The sequence below is a fragment of the Balaenoptera physalus genome (assembly GCF_965194825.1).
Source record: "Balaenoptera physalus genome assembly, chromosome: 3".
Lineage (NCBI taxonomy): Eukaryota > Metazoa > Chordata > Mammalia > Artiodactyla > Balaenopteridae > Balaenoptera > Balaenoptera physalus.
Window position 1 is genome coordinate 89,236,558 of NC_138890.1, and position 16,779 is coordinate 89,253,336.

At 38.0% G+C, this 16,779-nt stretch overlaps 1 protein-coding gene across 1 annotated transcript in view; it reads right to left on the minus strand.

The window, feature by feature from the left end:
* Nucleotides 1-16,779, minus strand: part of LOC309657290 (uncharacterized protein) — a gene marked incomplete at its 5' end in the record, with an annotated part of 80,763 nt that overhangs the window by 24,442 nt on the left and 39,542 nt on the right. The window lies entirely within an intron of this gene.

Consider the following 16,779-nt stretch of genomic DNA (forward strand, 5'->3'; position numbering starts at 1 on the left):
ATCTCAAATAAACAATCTAACCTTACACCTAAAGGAACTGGAGAAAGAAGAACAAACAAAACCCAAAGTTAGTAGAAGGAAAGAAATCATAAAGATCAGAGCAGAAATAAATGAAATAGAAACAAAGAAAACAATATCAAAGATCAGTAAAACTAAAAGCTGGTTCTTTGAGAAGATACACAAAATTGATAAACCTTTAGCCAGACTCATCAAGAAAAAGAGAGAGAGGAATCAAATCAATAAAATTAGAAATGAAAATGAAGTTACAACGGACACTGCAGAAATACAAAGCATCCTAAGAGACTACTACCAGCAACTCTATGCCAATAAAATGGACAACCTGGAAGAAATGGATAAATTCTTAGAAAGGTATAACCTTCCAAGACTGAACCAGGAAGAAATAGAAAATATGAACAGACCAATCACAAGTAATGAAATTGAAACTGTGATTAAAAATCTTCCAACAAACAAAAGTCCAGGACCAGATGGCTTCTCAGATGAATTCTATCAAACATTTAGAGAAGAGCTAACACCCATCCTTCTCAAACTCTTCCAAAAAATTGCAGAGGAAGGAACACTCCCAAGCTCATTCAAGAGGCCACCATCACTCTGATGCCAAAACCAGACAGAGATACTACAAAAAAAGAAAATTACAGACCAATATCACTGATGAATATAGATGCAAAAATCCTCAACAAAATACTAGCAAACAGAATCCGACAACACATTAAAAGAATCATACACCATGATCAAGTGGGATTTACCCCAGGGATGCAAGGATTCTTCAATATATGCAAATCAGTGTGATACACCATATTAACAAATTGAAGAATAAAAACCATATGATCATCTCAATAGATGCAGAAAAGGCTTTTGACAAAATTCAACACCCATTTATGATAAAAACTCTCCACAAAGTGGGCATAGAGGGAACCTACCTCAACATAATAAAGGCCATATATGACAAACACACAGCAAACATCATTCTCAATGGTGAAAAACTGAAAGCATTTCCTCTAAAATCAGGAACAAGACAAGGATGTCCACTCTCACCACTCTTATTCAACATAGTTTTGGAAGTCCTAGCCACAGCAGTCAGAGAAGAAAAAGAAATAAAAAGAATCCAAATTGGAAAAGAAGTAAAACTGTCACTGTTGGCAGATGACATGATACTATACATAGAAAGTCCTAAAGATGCCACCAGAAAACTGCTAGGGTTAATCAATGAATTTGGTAAAGTTGCAGGATACAAAATTAATGCACAGAGATCTCTTGAATCCCTATACACTAACAATGAAAGATCAGAAAGAGAAATTAAAGAAACAATCCCATTCACCACTGCAACAAAAAGAATAAAATACCTAGGAATAAACCTACCTAAGGAGGTAAAAGACCTGTACTCAGAAAACTATAAGACAGTGATGAAAGAAATCAAAGGTGACACAAACAGATGGAAAGATATACCATGTTCTTGGATTGGAAGAATCAATATTGTGAAAATAACTATAGTACCCAAAACAATCTACAGATTGAATGGAATCCCTATCAAATTACCAATGGCATTTTTTACAGAACTAGAACAAAAAAATCTTAAAATTTGTATGGAGACACAAAAGACCCCAAATAGCCAAAGCAATCTTGAGGGAAAAAAATGGAGCTGGAGGAATCAGACTCCCTGGCTTCAGACTATAATACAAAGCTATGGAAACAAGAAAACATGGTACTGGCACAAAAACAGAAATATAGATCAATGGAACAGGATAGAAAGCCCAGAGATAAACCCACGCACCTATGGTCAACTAATCTATGACAAAGGAGGCAAGGACATACAATGGAGAAAAGACAGTCTCTTCAATAAGTGGTGCTGAGAAAACTGGACAGCTATATGTAAAAGAATGATATTAGAACACTCCCTACCGCCATACACAAAAATGAACTCAAAATTGATTAAAGACCTAGATTTAAGACCAGACACTATAAAACTCTTAGAGGAAAACATAGGAAGAACACTCTTTGACATAAAGCAGAGCAACATCTTTTTTGACCCACCTCCTAGAGTAATGGAAATAAAAACAAAAATAAACAAATGGGACCTAATGAAACTTAAAAGCTTTTGCACAGCAAAGGAAACTATAAACAAGACGAAAAGACAACACTCAGAATGGGAGAAAATATATGCAAACGAATCAATGGACAAAGCATTAATTTCCAAAATATATAAACAAGTCATACAGCTCAATATTAAAAAACAAACAATGCAAACAAAAAATGGGCAGAAAACCTAAATAGACATTTCTCCAAAGAAGACATACAGATGGCCAAGAGGTACATGAAAAGCTGCTCAGCATCACTAATTATTAGAGAAATGCAAAACAAAACTACAATGAGGTATCACCTCACACCAGTTAGAATGGGCATCATCAGAAAATCTACAAAAAATAAATGCTGGAGAGGGTTGCGAGAGAAGGGAACCCTCTTGCACTGTTGGTGGGAATGTAAATTGGTACAACCACTATGGAGAACAGTATGGAGGTTCCTTAAAAAACTAAAAACAGAACTACCATATGACCCAGCAATCCCACTACTGGGCGTATACCCTGAGAAAACCATAATTCAAAAATAGACATGTACCACAATGCTCATTGCAGCACTATTTACAATAGCCAGGTCACGTAAGCAACCTAAATGCCCATCGACAGGTGAATGAATAAAGAAGATGTGGAACGTATATACAGTGGAATATTACTCAGCCATAAAAAGGAATGAAGTTGGGTCATTTGTAGAGACGTGGATGGACCTAGAGACTGTCATAAAGAGTGAAGTAAGTCAGAAAGAGAAAAACAAATATCGTATATTAATGCATACATGTGGAATCTAGAAAAATGGTATAGATGAACTGGTTTGTAAGGCAGAAATAGAGACACAGATGTAGAGAAAAAATGTACGGACACCAAGGGGGGAAAGTGGGGGTGGTGTTTGGATGAATTGGGAGATTGCAATTGACATATATACACTAATATGTATAAAATGGGTAACTAATAAGAACCTGCTGTACAAAAATAAAGTAAAATAAAATTCAAAAAAAGCTAATTAGAAATGGGCATGTGAATGAGGGCTATCAACTCTGAGCTTCTCTTTAAGTTTATCTGGATAAACTTCATTTGAAGTTAATATATTTAGGTATTTCCTCTTGGCCTTGTTAGATTTCTAAGAGTCTTCTGACACTGACTGGAGGGAAAGAGTCTGGGTGACTGTTCCAGATGCTCAATGAAGGATGAAGGTCTCTGCATTCAGCATTCAGTAAAGTGTATGGTCACTTATTCCCTCTGTTTCTGTCATTGTACCCATGCTTCCTCAGCTGTGGATGAATTCCTTTCCCTATCACCCCCGGTACAGAGATTCTGATTTACTCTCTCCGGAGATAAACCTCTGGCTTTCTGCCTGGATGGACACTGGGCAGTTGCCCAGAGGTGTGGAAAGCAAGAGGTAATTTAAAAATATAATCATATATCAAACAATATTTACCCTGTACTACTTTTTATAGTTTGACCCCAACACACACAGCCATACGTGAACACACTTCACATCCATTTCCAAATGTACCTGGAACTAACGGTTCCTGAGCCTTCTCAAGACTCTGGAGTAAATTGTGAATTGTGTTCATTCTCAGCTTTCTCAGCTCTTAGCTGAAGATCTGGTCTTCTAGTCAGTTTACCCTCCACGATCCACTTTCCACCTTACAAAATTGTGTTGCTGTTTTCTCCTCTCAACTTGTCACTATGTTGAGAGTTTTTGACATCTTAAAGTACACCTTGTCTCTGGTCAAAAGGTAAAAACTCGCAGTTATAAGATAAATACGTACTGGGGATGCAATATACAGCATAGTGACTATGGTTAACAATACTGCAGTATTTGAAAGTTGCTAAGAGAGTAGATCATAAAAGTTCTCATCACAAGAAAAAAATTGTAACTATGTGAGATAATTGATGTTAACTAAAGTTGCTGTGGTGATCATTTTGCAATATATACATATATCAAATCATCATGTTGTACAGCTTAAACTAATACAATGTTGTATGTCAACTATATCAATAACTTTGGCAGGGGGGAAATAAACTTTGGCTGAAGTTTTAGCATGTTTTGGAAAGGAATGAGATTATATGCATTATTTTATCCCAGTCAGCATCTTAACCTACAGTCTTAGTAGTTTTGTTTTCTATATATATAAATATATATGTATATGTATGTATATATTCTTCTAGCTGCTGAACAGTGTTTAAGTTTGTTCCCTACTGGAAATGTTAGCCTCTGAAAGTGAGTAAGGAAGACTGACACAAAAATAATCTAGTCTCTAAGCGAAGGGGCTATAACTTTCTGATATATAACCAAGCTTGTAAAACTACACTGAAATGACTAACTACTGTATATTCTTTGGTAGTTTAACTTCTACAGACTTTTAAGTTTACTGGTGTGTAAAATTTTATTGGATGGCATAGCAGTGGATCCTGGAACCAGACTTCAAGGGTTTGAAAACAAGACCTTGGGTAGTTTACTGAATTTCTTTGAGACTTAGTTTGTTCAACTCTAAAAAAGAAATGATGTGTATTGACCTAATAGGTTTATTGAGAGGATGAAATGAGTAAAAACATATAAAGTGCTTTGAATAGTGCCTGGTATCTAGTAAGTACACAATAAATGTTAGGAATTAGAAGTGAAATGCAATTTAAGGTATTGACATTACATTGTTTTAAGCGTGCAAAATCCTTAAGATAATTTTGTATAGTACTCATGAAATTAAATGGCCTTACCAATCTTAAAAAAGAGTGACCTTTGAAAAAGTTAACACTTCTGTTTCTTTAAAAGAAAAATTCAAAACATAATATAATAATTTTTAGTTTGTACCTACTTAAACTTCATCCGTTCTGCTAAAACTTAGGAGAAAATAATAGTTTAAATTTTGTTGTAATTGTACCTACATAAATTAAAAGTATGAATCAGCCATTGTGTACGTCAACTTAATAAAGCCAGTATATAATTAAGAGCAAGCTAATAAGCTCCACGTGTTAGATAACTCCTTCATTCTTTAGGTGACACGCGGTTTAAAGAATTACCTCTTTCTTTTGGTAATTAAAGCCAAGCAAATTTTTTGTCTTTCTACTATCAAAATGAACTCCCTTTTATGTCTTGTTGCTTAATTAGAGGATATAAGTCTTTCCTAGTGATAAAAATATTTTACCACTTGAAAACCAGCTTTGCATGATCTCTTTTCTAGCCGCTGGTTGAAATCTAGCATGAAGCAAGACTGGCATCTGGTGGTCATATGTGTTCATTACATACAGTTATGCCATTGGAAATATTTCGTTTGGGTTTTAAGGCTCGTTTTTATTAAACAAAGAAACAAACAGACTTATTTAACCGGCATCGTTGCACTGGGCACATCTCCCACACCAGGCTTTCCTTGGTGGTGCCGCCCTGCCAGCGGAGAGCCGGCGATTATGAACATTGCTGTCAAAGGAATCAGAAGGCCTCGAACCTCAGAAATTCTAACCCCCTTTGAGGAGGAAAGTAAAGGATTCAATTTACTGTACATAAATGGCCTTCTACAAAGGGGCATAGCAACCTCTGGCGTCAAAGAATGAAGATTCCCTGGCCCTCAAATAGTCTTGAAGATGTCTGTGGCCCCTGACAGCATGTAACTGAGTTTAAAAAAGAAGTTACCGGTCTGGGCAAGATGGCGGAAGAGTAAGACGCGGAGATCACCTTCCTTCCCACAGATACAGTAGAAATACATCTACATGTGGAACTGCTCCTACAGAACACCCACTGAACGCTGGCAGAAAACGTCCGACCTCCAAAAAGGCAAGAAACTCCCCCCGTACTTGGGTAGGGCAAAAGAAAAAAGAAATAACAGAGACAAAAGAATAGGGACAGGACCTGCACCAGTGGGAGGGAGCTGTGAAGGAGGAAAGGTTTCCACACACTAGGAAGCCCCTTCGCGGGCGGAGACTGCGGGTGGCAGAGGGGGGAAGCTTCGGAGCCACGGAGGAGAGCGCAGCCACAGGGGTGCGGAGGGCAAAGCGGAGAGATTCCCGCACGGAGGATCGGCGCCGCCGAGCAGCACTCACCAGCCCGAGAGGCTTGTCTGCTCCCCCGCCGGGGCGGGCGGGGCTGGGAGCTGAGGCTTGGGCTTCGGAGGTTGGATCCCAGGGAGAAGACTGGGGTTGGCGGCGTGAACACAGCCTGAAGGGGTTAGTGCACCACAGCTAGTCGAGAGGGAGTCCGGGGAAAAAGTCTGCAGCTGCTGAAGAGGCAAGAGACTTTTTCTTGCCTCTTTGTTTCACGGTGCTCAAGGAGAGGGGATTCAGGGCGCCGCCTAAACGAGCTCCAGAGACCGGCGCGAGCCACGGCTATCAGCGTGTACCCCAGAGACGGGCATGAGACGCTAAGGCTGCTGCTGCCGCCACCAAGAAGCCTGTGTGCGAGCACAGGTCACTATCCACACCTCCCCTCCCGGGAGCCTGTGCAGCCCGCCACTGCCAGGGTCCCGTGACCCAGGGACAACTTCCCCGGGAGAACGCACGGCGCGCCTCAGGCTGCTGCAACATCATGCTGGCTTCTGCCGGCGCAGGCTCGCCCCGCATGCGTACCCTTCCCTCCCCCCACCCCCCCACCCCCCCACCCCCGCCTGAGTGAGCCAGAGCCCCCGAAGCAGCTGCTCCTTTAACCCCGTCCTGTGTGAGCGAAGAACAGACGCCCTCAGGCGACCTACATGCAGAGGCGGGTCCAAATCCAAAGCTGAACCCCGGGAGCTGTACGAACAAAGAAGAGAAAGGGAAATTTCTCCCAGCAGCCTCAGAAGCGGCGGATTAAAGCTCCACAAACAACTTGATGTACCTGCATCTGTTGAATACCTGAATAGAAAACGAATCATCCCAAATTCAGGAGGTGGACTTTGGGAGCAGGATATATTAATTTTTCCCCTTTTCCTTTTTTTGTGACTGTATATGTGTATGCTTCTGGGTGAGATTTTGTCTGTATAGCTTTGCTTTCACCATTTGTCCTAGGGTTCGGTCTGTCTGTTTTTTTTGTTTGTTTTTTTTTACTTAAAAAGTTGGTTCTTTGAGAAGATAAACAAAATTGATAAGCCATTAGCCAGACTCATCAAGAAAAAGAGGGAGAGGACTCAAATCAATAAAATCAGAAATGAAAAAGGAGAAGTTACAACAGACACCACAGAAATACAAAGCATCCTAAGAGACTACTATAAGCAACTTTATGCCAATAAAATGGACAACCTGGAAGAAATGGACAAATTCTTAGAAAGGTATAACCTTCCAAGACTGAATCAGGAAGAAACAGAAAATATGAACAGACCAATCACAAGTAATGAAATTGAAACTGTGATTAAAAATCTTCCAACAAACAAAAGTCCAGGACCAGATGGCTTCTCAGGTGAATTCTATCAAACATTTAGAGAAGAGCTAACACCCATCCTTCTCAAACTCTTCCAAAAAATTGCAGAGGAAGGAACACTCCCAAACTCATTCTATGAGGCCACCATCACCCTGATACCAAAACCAGACAAAGACACTACAAAAAAAGAAAATTACAGACCAATATCACTGATGAATATAGATGCAAAAATCCTCAACAAAATACTAGCAAACAGAATCCAACAACACATTAAAAGGATCATACACCACGATCAAGTGGGATTTATCCCAGGGATGCAAGGATTCTTCAATATACACAAATCAATCAATGTGATACACCATATTAACAAACTGAAGAATAAAAACCATATGATCATCTCAATAGATGCAGAAAAAGCTTTTGACAAAATTCAACACCCATTTATGATAAAAACTCTCCAGAAAGTGGGCATAGAGGGAACCTACCTCAACATAATAAAGGCCATATATGACAAACCCACAGCAAACATCATTCTCAATGGTGAAAAACTGAAAGCATTTCCTCTAAGATCAGGAACGAGACAAGGATGTCCACTCTCACCACTATTATTCAACATAGTTCTGCAAGTCCTAGCCACGGCAATCAGAGAAGAAAAAGAAATAAAAGGAATACAAATTGGAAAAGAGGAAGTAAAACTGTCACTGTTTGCAGATGACATGATACTATACACAGAGAATCCTAAAACTGCCACCAGAAAACTGCTAGAGCTAATTAATGAATATGGTAAAGTTGCAGGATACAAAATTAATGCACAGAAATCTCTTGCATTCCTATACACTAATGATGAAAAATCTGAAAGAGAAATTATGGAAACAATCCTATTTACCATTGCAACAAAAAGAATAAAATACCTAGGAATAAACCTACCTAGGGAGACAAAAGACCTGTATGCAGAAAACTATAAGACACTGATGAAAGAAATTAAAGATGATACCAACAGATGGAGAGATATACCATGTTCTTGGATTGGAAGAATCAACATTGTGAAAATGAGTATACTACCCAAAGCAATCTACAGATTCAATGCAATCCTTATCAAATTGCCAATGGCATTTTTTACGGAGCTAGAACAAATCATCTTAAAATTTGTATGGAGACACAAAAGACCCCGAATAGCCAAAGCAGTCTTGAGGCAAAAAAATGGAGCTGGAGGAATCAGACTCCCTGACTTCAGACTATACTACAAAGCTACAGTAATCAAGACAATATGGTACTGGCACAAAAACAGAAACATAGATCAATGGAACAAGATAGAAAGCCCAGAGATTAACCCACGCACCTATGGTCAACTAATCTATGACAAAGGAGGCAAAGATATACAATGGAGAAAAGACAGTCTCTTCAATAAGTGGTGCTGGGAAAATTGGACAGCTACATGTAAAAGAATGAAATTAGAATACTCCCTAACACCATACACAAAAATAAACTCAGAATGGATTAGAGACCTAAATATAAGACTGGACACTATAAAACTCTTAGAGGAAAACATAGGAAGAACACTCTTTGACATAAATCACAGCAAGATCCTTTTTGACCCACCTCCTAGAGTAATGGAAATAAAAACAAAAATAAACAAGTGGGACCTAATGAAACTTCAAAGCTTTTGCACAGCAAAGGAAACCATAAACAAGACGAAAAGACAACCCTCAGAATGGGAGAAAATATTTGCAAATGAATCAACGGACAAAGGATTAATCTCCAAAATATATAAACAGCTCATTCAGCTCAATATCAAAGAAACAAACACCCCAATCCAAAAATGGGCAGAAGACCTAAATACACATTTCTCCAAAGAAGACATACAGACAGCCACGAAGCACATGAAAAGCTGCTCAACATCACTAATTATTAGAGAAATGCAAATCAAAACTACAATGAGGTATCACCTCACTCCTGTTAGAATGGGGATCATCAGAAAATCTACAAACAACAAATGCTGGAGAGGGTGTGGATAAAAGGGAACCCTCTTGCACTGTTGGTGGGAATGTAAATTGATACAGCCACTCTGGAGAACAATATGGAGGTTCCTTAAAAAACTAAAAATAGAATTACCATATGACCCAGCAATCCCACTACTGGGCATATACCCAGAGAAAACCGTAATTCAAAAAGACACATGCACCCGAATTTTCATTGCAGCACTATTTACAATAGCCAGGTCATGGAAGCAACCTGAATGCCCATCAACAGACGAATGGATAAAGAAGATGTGGTACATATATACAATGGAATATTACTCAGCCATAAAAAGGAACAAAATTGAGTCATTTGTTGAGACGTGGATGGATCTAGAGACTGTCATACAGAGTGAAGTAAGTCAGAAAGAGAAAAACAAATATCATATATTAATGCATGTATGTGGAACCTAGAAAAATGGTACAGATGAGCCAGTTTGCAGGGCAGAAGTTGAGACACAGATGTAGAGAATGGACATATGGACACCAAGGGGGGAAAACTGCGGTGAGGTGGGGATGGTGGTGTGCTGAATTGGGCGATTGGGATTGACATGTATACACTGATATGTATAAAATTGATGCCTAATAAGAACCTGCAGTATAAAAAAACAAACAAAACAACTAATACTAAACTTTCATTGGGTTATTTGTATGGAAATATGTTAATATAAATGTTTCAGACATTACATGAAATTCCTAAAAATCTTATATTTGTATTTGTATGGAAATATGTATGGAAATATGTTAATATAAATGTTTCAGACATTACATGAAATTTCTAAGAATCTTATATTTGTATTTGTATGGAAATATGTATGGAAATATGTTAATATAAATGTTTCAGACATTACATGAAATTTCTAAAAATCTTATATGTTCTGGTATAATGTTATAAGCAATAATCCTAGTTATTACTTTAAAATGTATATCTCAGAAATAACTAATTTTCTTGTCAACTGCATTATTATGAACTTTCATCAAATCTTTTACCGTGGTCATTTTTTAAAAAAAAAAAAAAAAAAAAAAAAATTTTTTTCTTAATAAATTTTTCTTAATAATTTTTCATTTTAAAAAATTAAAAACATTTTTTTCTTAATAAGTTTTTTCTTATTTTTTATTTTAAAAAATTAAAAAAAATTTTTGTTAATAAATTTTTTCTTAGTAATTTTTTCTTATTTATTATAAAAAATTAATAAATTTATTTTTTAAAATTAAAAAAAATTTTCTTAATAAATTTTTTTATTTTTTATTATAATAGCTTTGTTTTATTTTATTTTATTTTATCTTCTTTCTTTCTTTCTTTCTTTCTATCTTTCTTTCTATTTTTTCTCCCTTTTATTCTGAGCCATGTGGATGACAGGCTCTTGGTGCTCCAGCCAGGCGTCAGGGTTGTGCCTCTGAGGTGGGAGAGCCAACTTCAGGACACTGGTCCACAAGAGACCTCCCAGTTCCACATAATACCAAATGGCAAAAATCTCTCAGAGATCTCCATCTCAACATCAAGACCCAGCTTCACTCAATGACCAGCAAGCTACAGTGCTGGACACCCTATGCCAAACAACTAGCAAGACAGGAACACAGCCCCATCCATTAGCAGAGAGGCTGCCTAAAATCATAATAAGGCCACAGACACCCCAAAACACACCACCAGACGTGGACGTGCCCACCAGAAAGACAAGATCCAGCCTCATCCACCAGAACACAGGCACTAGTCCCCTCCACCAGGAAGCCTACACAACCCACTGAACCAACCTTAGCCACTGGGGACAGATACCAAAAACAACGGGAACTACGAACCTGCAGCCTGTGAAAAGGAGACCCCAAACACAGTAAGATAAGCAAAATGAGAAGACAGAAAAACACACAGAAGATGAAGGAGCAGGGTCAAAATACACCAGACCTAACAAATGAGGAGGAAATAGGCAGTCTACCTGAAAAAGAATTCAGAATAATGATAGTAAAGATGATCCAAAATCTTGGAAATAGAATACACAAAATGCAAGAAACATTTAACAAGGATGTAGAAGAACTAAAGAGGAACCAAGCAACGATGAAAAACACAATAAATGAAATTAAAAATACTCTAGACGGGATCAATAGCAGAATAACTGAGGCAGAAGAACGGTTAAGTGACCTGGAAGATAAAATAGTGGAAATAACTACTGCAGAGCAGAATAAAGAAAAAAGAATGAAAAGAACTGAGGACAGTCTCAGAGACCTCTGGGACAACATTAAACGCACCAACATTCGAATTATAGGGGTCCCAGAAGAAGAAGAGAAAAAGAAAGGGACTGAGAAAATATTTGAAGAGATTATAGTTGAAAACTTCCCTAATATGGGAAAGGAAATAGTTAATCAAGTCCTGGAAGCACAGAGAGTCCCATACAGGATAAATCCAAGGAGAAACATGCCAAGACACATATTAATCAAACTGTCAAAAATTAAATATAAGGAAAACATATTAAAAGCAGCAAGGGAAAAACAACAAATAACACACAAGGGAATCCCCATAAGGTTAACAGCTGATCTTTCAGCAGAAACTCTGCAAGCCAGAAGGGAGTGGCATGATATACTTAAAGTGATGAAGGAGAAAAACCTACAACCAAGATTACTCTACCCAACAAGGATCTCATTCAGATTTGATGGAGAAATTAAAACCTTTACAGACAAGCAAAAGCTGAGAGAGTTCAGCACCACAAAACCAGCTTTACAACAAATGCTAAAGGAACTTCTCTAGGCAAGAAACACAAGAGAAGGAAAACACCTACAATAACAAACCCAAAACATTTAAGAAAATGGGAATAGGAAAATGCATATCGATAATTACCTTAAATGTAAATGGATTAAATGCTCCCACCAAAAGACACAGACTGGCTGAATGGAAACAAAAACAAGACCCATATATATGCTGTCTACAAGAGACCCACTTCAGACCTAGGGACACACACAGACTGAAAGTAAGGGGATGGAAAAAGATATTCCATGCTAATGGAAATCAAAAGAAAGCTGGAGTAGCAATCCTCATATGAAACAAAATAGACTTTAAAATAAAGACTATTACAAGAGACAAAGAAGGACACTATATAATGATCAAGGGATCGATCCAAGAAGAAGGTATAACAATTGTAACTATTTATGCACCCAACATAGGAGCACCTCACTACATAAGGCAAATACTAACAGCCATAAAAGGGGAAATCGACAGTAACACAATCATAATAGGGGACTTTAACACCCCATTTTCACCAATGGACAGATCATCCAAAATGAAAATAAATAAGGAAACACAAGCTTTAAATGATACATTAAACAAGATGGACTTAATTGATATTTATAGGACATTCCACCCACAAACAACAGAATACACATTTTTCTCAAGTGCTCATGGAACATTCTCCAGGATAGATCATATCTTGGGTCACAAATCAAGCCTTGGTAAAGAAGATTGAAATCGTATCAAGTATCTTTTCAGACCACAATGCTATGAGACTAGATATCAATTACAGGAAAAGATCTGTAAAAAATACAAACACATGGAGGCTACACAATACACTACTTAATAACGAAGTGATCACTGAAGAAATCAAAGGGGAAATCAAAAAATACCTAGAAACAAATGACAATGGAGACACGACGACCCAAAACCTATGGGATGCAGCAAAAGCAGTGCTAAGAGGGAAGTTTATAGCAATACAAGCCTACATCAAGAAACAGGAAACATCTCGAATAAACAACCTAACCTTGCACCTAAAGCAATTAGAGAAAGAAGAACAAAAAAACCCCAAAGCTAGCAGAAGGAAAGAAATCATAAATATCAGATCAGAAATAAATGAACAAGAAATGAAGGAGACAATAACAAAGATCAATAAAACTAAAAGCTCGTTCTTTGAGAAGATAAACAAAATTGATAAACCGTTAGACTCATCAAGAGAAAAAGGGAGAAGACTCAAATCAATAGAATTAGAAATGAAAAAGGAGAAGTAACCACTGACACTGCAGAAATACAAACGATCATAAGAGATTACTACAAGCAACTCTATGCCAATAAAATGGACAACCTGGAAGAAATGGACAGATTCTTAGAAATGCACAACCTGCCGAGACTGAACCAGGAAGAAATAGAAAATATGAACAGGCCAATCACAAGCACTGAAATTGAAACTGTGATTAAAAATCTTCCAACAAACAAAAGCCCAGGACCAGATGGCTTCACTGGCGAATTCTATCAAACATTTAGAGAAGAGCTAACACCTATCCTTCTCAAACTCTTCCAAAATATTGCAGAGGGAGGAACACTCCCAAACTCATTCTACGAGGCCACCATCACCCTGATACCAAAACCAGACAAAGATGTCACAAAGAAAGAAACCTACAGGCCAATATCACTGATGAACATAGATGCAAAAATCCTCAACAAAATACTAGCGAACAGAATCCAACAGCACATTAAAAGGATCATACACCATGATCAAGTGGGGTTTATTCCAGGAATGCAAGGATTCTTCAATATACACAAATCAATCAACATGATACATCATATTAACAAATTGAAGGAGAAAAACCATATGATCATCTCAATAGATGCAGAGAAAGCTTTTGACAAAATTCAACACCAATTTATGATAAAAGCCCTGCAGAAAGTAGGCATAGAGGGAACTTTCCTCAACATAATAAAGGCCATATATGACAAACCCAAAGCCAACATTGTCCTCAATGGTGAAAAACTGAAACCATTTCCACTAAGATCAGGAACAAGACAACATTGCCCACTCTCACCACTATTATTCAACATAGTTTTGGAAGTGTTAGCCACAGCAATCAGAGAAGAAAAAGAAATAAAAGGAATCCAAATTGGAAAAGAATAAGTCAAGCTGTCACTGTTTGCAGATGACATGATACTATACATAGAGAATCCTAAAGATGCTACCAGAAAACTACTAGAGCTAATCAATGAATTTGGTAAAGTAGCAGGATACAAAATTAATGCACAGAAATCTCTTGCATTCCTATACACTAATGATGAAAAATCTGATAGTGAAATTAACAAAACACTCCCGTTTACCATTGCAACAAAAAGAATAGAATATCTAGGAATAAACCTACCTAAGGAGACAAAAGACCTGTATGCAGAAAATTATAAGACACTGATGAAAGAAATTAAAGATGATACAAATAGATGGAGAGATATACAATGTTCTTGGATTGGAAGAATCAACATTGTGAAAATGACTCTACTACCCAAAGCAATCTACAGATTCAATGCAATCCCTATCAAACTACCACTGGCATTTTTCACAGAACTAGAACAAAAAATTTCACAATTTGTATGGAAACACAAAAGACCCCGAATAGCCAAAGCAATCTTGAGAACGAAAAATGGAGCTGGGGGAATCAGGCTCCCTGACTTCAGACTATATTACAAAGCTACAGTAATCAAGACAGTTTGGTACTGGCACAAAAACAGAAACATAGATCAATGGAACAGGATAGAAAGCCCAGAGATAAACCCACACACATATGGTCACCTTATCTTTGATAAAGGAGGCAAGCATATACAGTGGAGAAAAGACAGCCTCTTCAATAAGTAGTGCTGGGAAAACTGGACAGGTACATGTAAAAGTATGAAATTAGAGCACTCCCTGACACCATACACAAAAATAAACTCAAAATGGATTAAAGACCTAAGTGTAAGGCCAGACACTATCAAACTCTTAGAGGAAAACATAGGCAGAACACTCTATGGCATAAATCACAGCAAGATCCTTTTTGACCCAGCTCCTAGAGAAATGGAAATAAAAACACAAATAAACAAATGGGACCTAATGAAACTTAAAAGCTTTTGCACAGCAAGGGAAACCATAAACAAGACCAAAAGACAACCCTCAGAATGGGAGAAAATATTTGCAAATGAAGCAACTGACAAAGGATTAATCTCCAAGATTTACAAGCAGCTCATGCAGCTCAATAACAAAAAACCAAACAACCCAATCCAAAAATGGGCAGAAGACCTAAATAGACATTTCTCCAAAGAAGATATACAGATTGCCAACAGACACATGAAAGAATGCTCAACATCATTAATCATTAGAGAAATGCAAATCAAAACTACAATGAGATATCATCTCACACCAGTCAGAATGGCCATCATCAAAAAATCTAGAAACAATAAATGCTGGAGAGGGTGTGGAGGAAAGGGAACCCTCTTGCACTGTTGGTGGGAATGTAAATTGATACAGCCACTATGGAGAACAGTATGGAGGTTCCTTAAAAAACTAAAAATAGAACTACCATACAACCCAGCAATCCCACTACTGGGCATATACCCTGAGAAAACCATAATTCAAAAACAGTCATGTACCAAAATGTTCATTGCAGCTCTATTTACAATAGCCAGGACATGGAAGCAACCTAAATGTCCATCATCGGATGAATGGATAAAGAAGATGTTGCACATATATACAATGGAATATTACTCAGCCATAAAAAGAAATGAAATGGAGGTATTTGTAGTGAGGTGGACGGAGTTAGAGTCTGTCATACAGAGTGAAGTAAGTCAGAAAGAGAAAAACAAATACAGTATGCTAACACATATATATGGAATCTAAGGGAAAAAAAAAAAAAGGTCATGAAGAACCTAGTGGCAAGACGGGAATAAAGACACAGACCTACTAGAGAATGGACTTGAGGATATGGGGAGGGGGAGGGGTAAGATGTGACAGGATGAGAGAGTGGTATGGACATATATACACTACCAAATGTAAAATAGATAGCTAGTGGGAAGCAGCCGCATAGCACAGGGAGATCTGCTCGGTGCTTTGTGACCACCTAGAGAGGTGGGATAGGGAGGGTGGGAGGGAGGGAGACGCAAGAGGGAAGAGATATGGGAACATATGTATATGTATAACTGATTCACTTTGTTATAAAGCAGAAACTAACACACCATTGTAAAGCAATTATACTCCAATTAAGATGTTAAAAAAAAAAAAGAAACAAACAAAAATAAAATTAAAAACTTTTCAGTGAGTACTTTCATATTTTGTGAACTTCAAAAGTTGTTTTGAGGGACTTCCCTGGTGGCGCGGTGGTGAAGAATCAGCCTGCCAATGCAGGGGACACGGGTTCGAGCCCTGGTCTGGGAAGATCCCACATGCCACAGAGCAACTAAGCCTGTGTGCCACAACGACTGAGGCTGCATGCTGCAACTACTGAAACTGTGCACCTAGAGCCCGTGCTCCACAAGTAGAGAAGCCACCACAATGAGAAGCCTCCAGCGCACCGCAACGAAGAGTAGCCCCCGCTCGCCACAACTAGAGAAAGCCCACGGGCAGCAACGAAGACCCAACGCAGCCAA